Below are 14,181 nucleotides of genomic sequence, written 5' to 3'. Positions count from 1 at the left end.
AGTGCCATCTACCCACAGCCCATTTCCTGCATGTTCGCCATTCCGAGATTCCCACAGGAGGTCGGATGTATTTGCGCATCCGCAATGAAGAAGATGGCTTCATTGCCCAGTTAGGCCTATCACATTACAGTGAATGTGTGGTGTCTCTCCTTCCGGACATCTTCAGAAGAAGAGACACCATACTTCCAAATAACTACTGATTGGTTGCCATGATAAGCTAATGCGCCAGTGATTGCAACTTTAATGTTATTAAACAAGGATGTGTTACCGTAAACTCGACTCACTTAAAACAACTCAATGAAATAGAAATTACAAAAAAACTTAAGGAAACCTTAACACGCATATGCAAATCTGCACTCCGTCTTCAGGCCACAAGTGGCCTATCGGGACCATCCGAGCGCCGTGTCATCCTCAGCTGAGGATGCGGATAGGGGAGGGGGGGGCTGTGGTCAGCGCACCGCTCTCCCGGTTGTTAAGATGGTTTCGTTTGACCGGAGCCGCTACTATTCAGTCGTGTAGCTCCTCAGTTGGCATCACGAGGCTGAGTGCACCTCGAAAAATGGCAACAGCTCATGGCGGCCCGGATGGTCACCCATCCAAGTGGCGACCGCGCCCAACAGCGCTTGACTTCGGTGATCTGACGGAAACCGGTGTACCCACTGCGGCAAGGCCGTTGCCCGCATGTGCAAATAGAACATCTATTTTGAAAAGCAACGAGCCCATTGACATAACAAATTCGCATATGACTAATAACGGGTTGGGTTGGGTTGTTTGGGGGAAGAGACCAAACTGCGAGGTCATCGATCTCATCGGATTAGGGGAGGATGGCGAAGGAAGTCGGCTGTGCCCTTTCAAAGGAACCATCCCGGCATTTGCCTGGAGAGATTTAGGGAAATCACGGAAAACCTAAATCATGATGGCCGGACGCGGGATTGAACCGTCGTCCTCCCGAATGCGAGTCCAGTGTGCTAACCACTGCGTCACCTCGCTCGGTGTGGGCTAATAAGGCTGAGTCTGGTTAGTAGTAGGGCAAAACATAGTACAAAATTAAAGCACAGGCAACGAATGAAGTTTTACAAGCTTGCAGATGCTTACCTACATCGTACCAAAGCACAGCTCAATTCTATTCCGCCACATATAATAACTTTGCATCAGGGTACAACAGCAACTGAATCCGCCTTGCACTGATCGTATTCCACTTTTGGCAACCTACAAAAATGACGCCGCAAGCTGGCCGAAGTGGCCGTGCGGTTCTAGGCGCTGCAGTCTGGAACTGCGAGACCGCCACGGTCGCAGGTTCGAATCCTGCCTCGGGCATGGATTGTGTGATGTCCTTAGGTTAGTTAGGCTTAACTAGTTCTAAGTTCTAGGGGACTAATGACCTCTTGAGTCCCATATTGCTCAGAACCGGTTTTTGAACTTACAAGGGAGAACTCGACCCGCTGCAACGAGGGACATCTTTCAAGACGAGCACGGCCTCTCCGTTCAACACGACGGCTCAATCAGAAACGGCAGGGTGGCTCTCTGAGCACTATGGGACTAAACATCTTAGGTCATCAGTCTCCTAGAACTTAGAACTACTTAAACCTAACTAAGCTACGGACATCACACACACCCATGCCCGAGGCAGGATTCGAACCAAACGGCAGGGTGACCGATCAAAATATTACTCAGAGTCCAGATGTTTTTTCTTCGTAGTGGACTTTAGAAGACAAATGGCGTTTGCTGCAATGAATAAAATATACATTGAAGTTTTTATTAGTATATTTTTATTGAAACGAATATCATCAGGTTACCTTTCATTCCGAAGTCTGTTGCACGCAGCGACTGTTATATTGACTTGTAAATAATAGATTTCTGCTATCAGTCATCCTTTTGAAATTTTATTGGCAGATCTAGATTTCAGCTAGAAACTAGCCATTCTCAATGCACTATCATTTTTTATCAATGAATGTAATGCCTGTATTCAATGAATACTAGTATTCAATGAACTGTGGATGAAGCCCGACGAACAGGCATTACACGCATTGATAAAAAATGGTAGTGCATTGTGAATGGCTAGTTTCTAGCTGAAATCTAGCTGTACCAACAAAATTCAAAAGGACGACTGATAGCTGAAATCTGTTATTTACAAGAATTAATATCTTCACTATGTAACTGGGACTTTCGAGAGGCGACTGTGATAGAGGTATATCCACAGTTGTCGGCGTATCTCCGTTGTGACTATCTGAAACATTAAATTAACATGCCACCCTCATCCTTACAAATTTAGTTTTAGCCCATCGTTGGGATTTGCGAAAAAAAATGAACTGAAGGGAATTCAGTCTCCTTGAAGGGAGACCAAAAGTCATTAACATCGGATGAAGATTGTAGCTCAAAAATGTTCAAATGAGTGTGAAATCTTATGGGACTTAACTGCTAAGGTCATGAGTCCCTAAGCTTACACACTAATTAACCTAAATTATCCGAAGGACAAACACACACACCCATGCGCGAGGGAGGACTCGATCCTTCGACGGGAACCAGCCGCACAGACCATGACTGCAGCGCCGTAGACCGCTCGGCTAATCCCGCGCGGCGAAGACTGTAGCGTGGGCGGCAACAACCATGCCGAAAAACATGGTTTCGAGAGCAACGCCCTTAAAGTTTGACAAGCATTTATAAAAAAAAGGGGACAAAAGTTAAAACTTTGCGGCATATCATCGATGGATGGTAATAACTATCGCCCCGTTTAGTGGATGACCGCTTTCTGCTGCTTTGACATGATAAGCCCCCATTTTCGTACTCATAGCCCCTTTTGTAGATCAGCCTATAGCCGCTGACGTTTCTACCTTCGCTGAGTAGGCGTGTTTCATCGCCGATTTTGACTTGAAGGGCATTTGCCACGTGCATTGATGCATTATGGCTTACATTGAATGGATAAACGGCCTAATTTGGAACAATCTTGACAATTTCGCTTCGGCTGCATGTTATTTTCGGAGCGTGTCTAAAAATGATACTATTCGAAGTTTCGTTCACACTTTGAGTAAAACCACCCAAACAGCGCTCCAGCAAACCACGTTTACTCAAATCTGTATAAATATAGGTGATGGCGTCGGTAAACACTTGTGGCAGAGGTGTTTTAGGTGTGCACTCTCGGTTTCAAACGTTACTTTTGGAATTCGTTCATTAATTCCGTAATAAAAAAAATTCGAGTTTTTTCGACCTTCATCCTTCCGTTCTCCCTTAATAGGACGTCATAGCGTTACTCGGCCTTCACTTCTGTGTACTACAAGTTTTAAAGTATACTTCGGCACCACACCACCTTCTGCCTGCCGTAAAATCATCTTCGACGAAGCACTGCAGTGTGGTTGGTGGTGAACCGCCAGATTCACTTGCCCGTCCACAGCTGTTCCCCAGTCCACGCTTTCCTCCAGAAAACTTTAGCGCTGCACCTCGCGGCGAACATTACATAGCGGGCCGATACCAAGACACACTGCAATATCAAAGGAGTGCAACTGTGTCCAGTGGTGACGATCACCAGGTTCCAGCTCGACTGCTTGACTGCCAGTTTAAAGCTTTCAGGATAGGGTTAATACGACACAGAGATAAATTAAGGTGGTGATTTTCATGCACTACAGGAGTTTTACATAATCTGCCTTCCCCCCGCCTCCCCCCCCCCCCCCATTTGAGAACAGAACGTTTTAAATAACTACAATACGTAACGAAAAGAAATTCAGTCATTTATCAAGTGAAGACATTAGACACTAGGGTGTGTAAAATGTGCAACAACCAAATTTCTCACCTAATAGTTTTCCTAAAAGCGGGTGATAAGTATCTTTTAGCAGCCAGAAAGTTCCCATATGTAATCAAAAAAGTTTTGCATAACCTCGGTTCCGAGAGTTCCGGAACATGTACAGAAAATTGGAATAGAGATCAACGTAAATATAAATTCCGTACACATTGCATGTTGTACCAACATACAGCGAGAAATTCAGTGGTGCTGGTCCAGATTTCTGTACACACCGGTACCTCTAATACCCAGTAGCACGTCCTTTTGCATTGGTGCATGCATATATTCGTCGTGGCATACTATCCACAAGTTCATCAAGTCACTGTTGGTCCAGATTATCCCACTCCTCAACGGCTATTCGGCGTAGATCCCTCAGTGTGGTTGGTGGATCACTTCGTCCATAAACAGCCTTTTCCAATCTATCACAGGCATGTTCGATAGGGTTCTCACATTGGTCTCTCTAATCGAGCGATGTTGTTATCCTGAAGGAAGTTGCGCATCATGCGGCCTATTGAACACAGTTAGAGTCGTAACACGACGTCCTGTGGCTGCACGAAAAGCATTATTCAACATGGTGGCGTTGCTGTCATGGTTACTCCGAGCCATAATCCATAGGTAGCGGTCATTCACTGCAGTATTTGCCCTTTGGTGGCCTGAGCGAGGCGTGTCATCGACAGTTCCTGTCTCTCTGTATCTCCTCCATGTCCGAACAACATTGCTTTGGTTCACTCCGAGACGCCTGGACACTTCCCTTGTTGAGAACCTTACTGGCACAAAATAACAATACGGACGCGATAGAACCGCGGCAGTGGCCGCCCAGGCATGGTTGATATACAGACAACACGAGCCATTTACCTCCTTCTTGGTGGAATGACTGCAACTGATCGGCTATTGGTCCACCTCCGTCTAATAGGCGCTGCTATTGCTCGAGGTCTTTATTCAGGAGTTCTGGGAACTGGGGTAATTCGAACCTTTTTTTGCTAAGTGTATGGATCACTGCAGTGTATGTTATAAAATCAACCATACACAAAGTTTACACGTCACGTTTTTACCTCTGCGAACTCATTAAAATTTCGTATTACATTTTACTTCATTTGATGTAGCGCAGTAACTAAGATGGATAACAAAAAAGAAATTCAATTCTTTATCCAGTGATAGTGTGAGACTGTAAGATAATCAAAAGCTACTTATTTTCACCAAATAGTTTTAGAGAAATCGGATGGTAAGTATTTCATAGCGGTCGGATCGCCGTCTCCCTGCACAGCCACTGAACTGTGAGAGCAGTATTCCCGTAAGAAAAGCCGCCTCTTCATGAAATGCAAAGTGCACGTCCGTAGCTGCGGATTGGTTATTACATAATCGAATTCAAAATAAGTGGTACGTTTCTTCTGTATCCGGAATCCTTGCGCAATTTCATATACTGTTTTATGATATTCTGTACTCTGAGAAAAAATAGAAAAGTACACAGGCAGGATTAGAACCCGTATTACTAGCGTGGTAAGTATGAAACTGAGGCGCTGCGTTACGCTTGCTCGATCAAAACGTGACTGCTGTTATAGGTATAGGATGTACGTGTAAAACTTCAAAACAGATTTTTTCGGAAGCTAGCCGGGTACTCAGCACAGGTTCCACTACAACATACGTACGACTCATAGGTTGGCTCTGAGCTCTATGGGACTTAACATCTATGGTCATCAGTCCCCTAGAACTTAGAACTACTTAAACCTAACTAACCTAAGGACATCACACAACACCCAGCCATCACGAGGCAGAGAAAATCCCTGACCCCGCCAGGAATGGAACCCGGGAACCCGGGAATCGGCTACGACTCATCAAAATCCTTGGTTAACAGGTCTGACGGTTCCCTTGTAAGACGCTCGCCCGACGAACCCTCATACTGATGAATACAGCTATATGACTATGCTAACACATCTGATTCTCACGTGATCGTGTGTTTTTAAATTCAGTGGTGGCACTATTTCTGTATTGTCTTCACAAGTGATTATTATAGAAGAATAATACTCGAGGTCGTTTCCGTACGAAGAAGTTGCATACTACACTGCAGTATCAGTACAATGTGTGTGTGCGTGTGTGTGTGTGTGTGTGTGTGTGTGTGTACGACATTCTGCTCACAGATTTTTACGCTTCGTATGTGGGACTCGGTTTCGTTCGGCCGGCCGTTTAGGACCGGAAATTGAATTCCCAGGATGTTTGCGGTATCGGCGCTTCGCGTCTGATGAAGTGCGAGGAAAACTCTGTCTATGGGAGGCAACAGTCTGAGGCAGACGACGTCACGTTAACCTAGCAGCGTTATAACTGCTGCCCTGCTTCCCAAAGTAGCGCCGTAAAAGCGCCTGCAGGGAAACCATTAGGGTGTTTTCATCGAATTATTAATTCTACGAACAGTTTTAATCAGTAACCATTGCAGGAGAAGTACATTAAGCTAGTAGGAGCAAGAACTGCAAAAAAACGAAGACTTGAATCTTTATTAAAATACTTAGTCACTCCCTTTGCATAATTTTGTTGATGACTGCTGTGAGTTAGAAGATACAGTGAAACAATATTTAGTAGGTGACAGACATAGTTAGTTGAAAAACTCGAGGAATCATAGTACAGGCAGAAGAAATTAAAACTTGAACGCTTCCCAATGACTTCCGCACGCGTCTACACTGTAGACATATGCTGACAGACAATAATATTTAAATTTATATTTGATATTAGCGAATTTATCTTTTCCAGAACGTATTTGTTGCTCTTGCCAGTCTGCATTTTATGTCTTCTCTATTTTGGCTATTGTCATTTATTTTACTATTCATGTATGAAAACTCTGTCTCTCATTTCCAAATCTTAATTCCTTAGCATCGCCCAATTTCATTTTGCAACATTCCATTACCAATACTCACGTTTGATGGTATTGATATTTATCTTGTACGTTCTTTTGAAAACAGTAGCCATTCCGTTCAAGTGATCTCCAGGGTCTTAATCGTCTCTGGCAGAGTAACAATGTCATCGGCAAACTGTAAAAGTTCCATTTATTCTCGTTTAAAGATAACCTTTTATCCATTCTACCGTTATAAATTCAAAGTCAACATTGCTGAAAGCATTCTGTAAATCTACAAGTGTTATAAATACAGTTTATTTCCTTTCTTCTCCCTATTTTCTATGAAATCTTCTTTGCGAAATTCGACTGTCTATCTGCTCCATTCATCGTCATGTTGGTTCGTACCTAGACCATTCACAGTTCACCTGTTTATTTTTCTGTAGTGAGTCCAACAGTGATGGGGCAGAACTGATAACTTCAAGGAACCAAAGTTCTTGAGAACCAAAAGAGCATCCGAGAACTGAGAACCCGTACGAGCAGTAGCTGTGGATAAGTAACTTCTGTTAATAAGTACAACGAAAAGGTCCAAAGTTGCAAATTTTAATTTTTATTCACTTGATGACTAGTTCTGGTCCGAGACATATTTTCAAATCATCGTAACATGGTGAAAAATGTTATTTCCGAAGATGTTAAAACCGTGTGAAAAATGTCAACGAACAGTTAAAGCTCATACAGGTACTATGTTTCGATGATATTAAAATGGGTCCCGGCCTGGAGCTACACATCGAGTAAGCAGAAAAAGTAAAATTTGCGACTTTGGATTGGTTTTTCGTTGTAGCGATGATTTTAACTGATGAAAGGAGAAAATATAAAAATGCAGCGAATGAAGCAGGATAAAGTGAGTAAAAATGTCTAAAAAGAGAGATTGATAGATGTGCAAAATGACTTAAGAGGATTGGCTAGAGGGAAAATATAAGGAAAGTTAGATACCGCCTATAGGAAAGTTAAAGAGGCTTTGGAGAACAGAGAATATCAACAGCTCAGATAGACAACCATTTCTACGAAAATAAAGGAAACCTGAAAGATGGAGGGAGTATATGGAGGTACTAAACAAGGGAGATGAACTTTCAGGCAGTATTATAGAAATGGAGGAGGACTTAGATGAAAATAAGATGGGAGACGTGATACTGCGAAAAGAATTTAACAGAGCACTGGAAAGCCTAATTCGAAATAAGACACCGGCAGTAGACGACATTCTGTAAAAAATACTGACAGTCTTGGGAGAGCCAACCATGTAAAAACTCTGCAATCTGGTGTGAGACAGCAGACGTACCTTCAGACTTCGACAAGAATGTAATAATTGCTATTCCAAAGAAAGCATTTGCTGACAGATGTGTAATTTACTGTACTATGTTTAATAAGTCATGATTACAAAATCCTAACACGAGTTCTTTACAGAAGTAAAATGGAAAAACTGGTAGAAGCCGACCTCGGGGATGATCTTTGAAATTCTGAAGGTAGCAGATTAAAATAAAGGGGAAAGGATATTTACAACCAGTACAGAACTCAGACTGTAGTTATAGAATCGAAGGACAAGAAAGGGAAGCTGAGGTTGAGACGGGAGCGATACAGGTTTGTAGCCTATCGCGGACACTATTGAGTCTGTACATTGAGCAAGCAGTGAGGGACACCGAAGAAAAATTTGGGGAAGTAAGAACTTTGAGGTTTGCTGAGGACATTGTCGCTATCAGAGACAGCAAAGATAATGGAAGAGCAGCTGAACGGAATGGACAGTAGGTTGAAGGGAGGATACAAGATTAGCACCAACAAAAGCAAAACAATGATAATGGAATGTAATCGAATCAAGTCAGCTGATGCTGAGTGACTTAGATTAGGAAACGAAACCGTTATGTTATTAGATGAGGTTTGTTATTTGGGCAGCAAAATGATTGGTGGTGGCCAAAATAGAGGATATTAGATATCGACTGGCAGTGAAAGAAAAGCGTTTCTGAAGAAGAGACATCTGTTGACGTCGAATATACACTTGAGCTCAAGGAAGGCAATTTGGGCAAGAGAATAGAAGCTTTTGAAATGGTACCCTACAGAAGAAAACTGGAGATTGAATATCTGGATCACTTAACTTATGTCTTGGTACCGAACTGAATTGGGGAAACAAGAAATTTGTTGGCCTATTTGATTAAAAAAAAAAGGGACTGGTTAATACGATACCTTCTGAGAGATGAAGGAGTCACCAATTTACACTCCTGGAAATTGAAATAAGAACACCGTGAATCCATTGTCCCAGGAAGGGGAAACCTTATTGACACATTCCTGGAGTCAGATACATCACATGATCACACTGACAGAACCACAGGCACATAGACACAGGCAACAGAGCATGCACAATGTCGGCACTAGTACAGTGTATATCCACCTTTCGCAGCAATGCAGGCTGCTATTCTCCCATGGAGACGATCGTAGAGATGCTGGATGTAGTCCTGTGGAACGGCTTGCCATGCCATTTCCACCTGGCGCCTCAGTTGGACCAGCGTTCGTGCTGGACGTGCAGACCGCGTGAGACGACGCTTCATCCAGTCCCAAACATGCTCAATGGGGGACAGATCCGGAGATCTTGCTGGCCAGGGTAGTTGACTTACACCTTCTAGAGCACGTTGGGTGGCACGGGATACATGCGGACGTGCATTGTCCTGTTGGAACAGCAAGTTCCCTTGCCGGTCTAGGAATGGTAGAATGATGGGTTCGATGACGGTTTGGATGTACCGTGCACTATTCAGTGTCCCCTCGACGATCACTAGAGGTGTACGGCCAGTGTAGGAGATCGCTCCCCACACCATGATGCTGGGTGTTGGCCCTGTGTGCCTCGGTCGTATGCAGTCCTGATTGTGGCGCTCACCTGCACGGCGCCAAACACGCATACGACCATCATTGGCACCAAGGCAGAAGCGACTCTCATCGCTGAAGACGACACGTCTCCATTCGTCCCTCCATTCTTGCCTGTCGCGACACCACTGGAGGCGGGCTGCACGGTGTTGGGGCGTGAGCGGAAGACGGCCTAACGGTGTGCGGGACCGTAGCCCAGCTTCATGGAGACGGTTGCGAATGGTCCTCGCCGATACCCCAGGAGCAACAGTGTCCCTAATTTGCTGGGAAGTGGCGGTGCAGTCCCCTACGGCACTGCGTAGGATGCTACGGTCTTGGCGTGCATCCGTCCGTCGCTGCGGTCCGGTCCCAGGTCGACGGGCACGTGCACCTTCCGCTGACCACTGGCGACAACATCGACGTACCGTGGAGACCTCACGCCCCACGTGTTGAGCAATTCGGCGGTACGTCCACCCGGCCTCCCGCATGCCCACTATACGCCCTCGCTCAAAGTCCGTCAACTGCACATACGGTTCACGTCCACGCTGTCGCGGCATGCTACCAGACTGCGATGGAGCTCCGTATGCCACGGCAAACTGGCTGACACTGACGGCGGCGGTGCACAAATGCTGCGCAGCTAGCGCCATTCGACGGCCAACGCCGCGGTTCCTGGTGTGTCCGCTGTGCCGTGCGTGTGATCATTGCTTGTACAGCCCTCTCGCAGTGTCCGGAGCAAGTATGGTGGGTCTGACACACCGGTGTCAATGTGTTCTTTTTTCCATTTCCAGGAGTGTATTACTAGAGGGAAGTGTAGGGGATAAAAATCGCAGAGAGACCAAGAGATAAAAACAGTAAGCAGGTTCAGAAGGATAAAGGTTGTAGTAGTTATTAGGACATTAAGAGGCTTGCACAGAACAGAGTGGAGAGTTGCATCAAACCACTCTTTGGAGTGAAGAGCACACCAACCGGTAGCAGAAGTACAATACAATCGTTTTCCGGAAGGAATTGCACTGCAGTTCATCTATCGCAACTATTCTCTTGGAGATTCCAAGTTACAGTTCGCCCACGAGATGAAGTAGGTAGAGCAGTACTGCGCCCACGTAATAATGTATTCCTTGACTTGCGAAGTGCATATTATATGTTTTCGTACTCTTACATATTAAAGATAATACATCCTTACGGTATACTGGACCAGTTTCCTGAATCGATTTAGGAATTCCTTACGAAGAGAAATCAAGAACTCGCTCGAAATGAGCATAATCTTGTTTTCTAGCAGAAATTTCGGCAGTATGGCGGTTAGGTGTTGTAGGAACTTTTAGGTGCTCTTGTGGGTGACGCCAAAAGCTTCACAAGACCGTATAAGAAAGTTGCAACGCCTGAAAATTCTTGTGGAATGCAGGGGATCGACGTTACGTATAGGCATTTTAAGCTGACCTCCCAATATACACTCCTGGAAATGGAAAAAAGAACACACTGACACCGGTATGTCAGAAGGTGCACGTGCCCGTCGACCTGGGACCGGACCGCAGCGACGCACGGATGCACGCCAAGACCGTAGGATCCTACGCAGTGCCGTAGGGGACCGCACCGCCACTTCCCAGCAAATTAGGGACACTGTTGCTCCTGGGGTATCGGCGAGGACCATTCGCAACCGTCTCCATGAAGCTAGGCTACGGTCCCGCACACCGTTAGGCCGTCTTCCGCTCACACCCCAACATCGTGCAGCCCGCCTCTAGTGGTGTCGCGGCAGGCGTGAATGGAGGGACGAATGGAGACGTGTCGTCTTCAGCGATGAGAGTCGTTTCTGCCTTGGTGCCAATGATGGTCGTATGCGTGTTTGGCGCCGTGCAGGTGAGCGCCACAATCAGGACTGCATACGACCGAGGCACACAGGGCCAACACCCAGCATCATGGTGTGGGGAGCGATCTCCTACACTGGCCGTACACCTCTGGTGATAGTCGAGGGGACACTGAATATGCACGGTACATCAAAACCGTCATCGAACCCATCGTTCTACCATTCCTAGACCGGCAAGGGAACTTGCTGTTCCAACAGGACAATGCACGTCCGCATGTATCCCGTGCCACCCAACGTGCTCTAGGAGGTTTAAGTCAACTACCCTGGCCAGCAAGATCTCCGGATCTGTCCCCCATTGAGCATGTTTGGGACTGGATGAAGCGTCGTCTCACGCGGTCTGCACGTCCAGCACGAACGCTGGTCCAACTGAGGCGCCAGGTGGAAATGGCATGGCAAGCCGTTCCACAGGACTACATCCAGCATCTGTACGATCGTCTCCATGGGAGAATAGCAGCCTGCATTGCTGCGAAAGGTGGATATACACTGTACTAGTGCCGACATTGTGCATGCTCTGTTGCCTGTGTCTATGTGCCTATGGTTCTGTCAGTGTGATCATGTGATGTATCTGACCCCAGGAATGTGTCAATAAAGTTTCCCCTTCCTGGGACAATGAATTCACGGTGTTCTTATTTCAATTTCCAGGAGTGTATGTCAATAGCTGTAGCGTAGGTGATGAAGATATATGAAAAAACTGTTCGGGACTGGCTATTGAGCACTGAAAACGGTAGAAGCTAATTTCTATATAACATATCTGTATAGCATCTAGTGGGGCCATGCTACCTCGGATAGATCAAGTGTATCTGTTGGTAGGAAAAAACGGATGCCGGGCGGAAATTCACTGGAAGAATTTGAGGAAATTACTTTCACATGGGGAGGAGGTGCTTGAAAAACTAGTTTTTCGATCGATTCTTGAGTTCTGCTCCTCAGTTACTGAACCTTAGGTTCGGTTCCACGGTGAACATTATTGCAAAAACTCCAAGAGCTTATCCTTCCCTGGTCCCGGCGTGGGTTCGAGTCCTACCTCGGGCATGGGTGTGTGTGTGTGTGTGTGTGTGTGTGTGTGTGTGTGTGTTTGTCCTTAGGATGATTTTGGTTAAGTAGTGTGTAAGCTCAGGGACTGATGATCTTAGCAGTTAAGTCCAATAAGATTTCACACACATTTGTCTTATCCTTCCACGTGAACCTGGCAAATATTTTTGACGGAGAAATCCGTGTTCAAAGGCAGGTGTCCCGACAGACATTATTCCCGTCTAGCATTCTCGATGGAATTTGCTAACTGTAAGTGAATTGTGACGGTTCAGGGACGATTTCGCACATTAAAGCTCCAACAGACAAAACAAGCAGTTGGTGGTACAACACATTCCGCGAGACTGGCTGCAGATGTTGTTTGAAGATAACAATTCGACCGGAACTATCAGCGTAGAAGACGGAGGTTGAGCGGGAATCATTCGTCAGGAGCCAGAAGAAATTGGAGATTCTTTTATGAAAAGAATTGTGTGTAAAACTACACCGGCTGTAGTTCTTATATGTGCTAACAAATCGAGAAAGTGAGCCTCTTTCTGAATTTTGTAAGGATTTGCAGCAATTACTCGAGAAATTCATGTGTCTGGAAAAGTGAGTTGTCTTAACGTGCTTGGTTTCAGCACAGAACAACCACACGAGACTGTTGAACACATTCGTAATTAATATGAAATTAACCGCTTTGTATCGTGTACATGAACAAGCTGCAGCAATCGATTATGCCATAACTGCAGCAAGACAGTGAAGACTTCATCTAGCATTATGACGGTGCTTCACTACACTATCTTTCAGATGTTTACGAGTACCTCAGAGTCGGATGCCTCAGAGTTGTATTGGATGTGTTTCCCATCATGGTTCTCCTATTTTTCAGTGGGTCCCACTGTCAGCTCTCTGAGAAAGAGGATATTCATCACGGGAAGCACGTCCAGTAAGCTCTTTGACATAACCGAATAAGGAGAAATTGTCAGTAACGAATGTTACACTGAAGAATAATTGACCGATGACTTTCGCATGCATGAGTGTACACCTCAAATTTATCTTCGGGGTATGTTTTATGAGTTCCCCGCAAGACTTTGATATTCGCTAACGAACATATGCACCTTATGTCCTATTACAATGCCACGTAAATGAAACGTTTCGCCGTTTGCTGAAAGAAATTTTAATTTTCTTGAGAAGGAAATAAGATGTTTGCGAATTCTTTTCGTTGTCTGTAATGACATGGTTTCAATTCTAGCAAGATCTGAATAACGCAGACTTACTGTTGAAACAATTTTCAAAAGACCGTGCACCGTGATCTTCGATGCCTGGAGACAACCGAACAATTGTCTCCTGATTTTGATGGTGAAAGTGTAAACACTATCGTGATCTTTTCGACAATCGCTGCAGAGGTTGAAGTCGCCCGCTGCTTTTCTTTTTATTATAGCCAGAACATAAAAAAGAAAATATATATATATTTGTATCCATGCTTCCATGCGTTAAACGAATTCAAATCTCGAGGCAGTTTCCCTTCAGTTTTTCCCCGATTGAAGGTTTCGTCTTAGCGAGCCGCATAACACACAATCCTTCACCCTGCAGTGATGTCATCATATTGCGCTTGAATCGATAGCGGTATCCTCATCAACAGATTCACAAGCTAAAACCCACCATATCTGCAACTTAAAGTTTTTCGTCACCCTATAAACACGATATCGCATATAAATTGGATAAGTACATAGCAAAAGTTGTTTAGAATCAGAACGTAATGTGACTTACCATGGCATGGAACGCCATGATTAATGTACCTTTTCGCTACAACTGTTTATACTGTTTCAGTGTCGTAAAATCCTAGCG

The 14,181-nt window shown here is 45.0% G+C and overlaps 1 pseudogene; it reads right to left on the bottom strand.

Moving 5' to 3' along the window:
- Nucleotides 1-560: 560 nt before the first annotated feature.
- On the bottom strand, nt 561-678 carry LOC126279274 (5S ribosomal RNA; annotated as a pseudogene).
- Nucleotides 679-14,181: the final 13,503 nt, after the last annotated feature.

Source organism: Schistocerca gregaria, chromosome 6 (assembly GCF_023897955.1).
Source record: "Schistocerca gregaria isolate iqSchGreg1 chromosome 6, iqSchGreg1.2, whole genome shotgun sequence".
Lineage (NCBI taxonomy): Eukaryota > Metazoa > Arthropoda > Insecta > Orthoptera > Acrididae > Schistocerca > Schistocerca gregaria.
The sequence above is the reverse complement of the archived record's forward strand: the minus strand, read 5'-3'. Positions and strand labels throughout refer to the sequence as shown.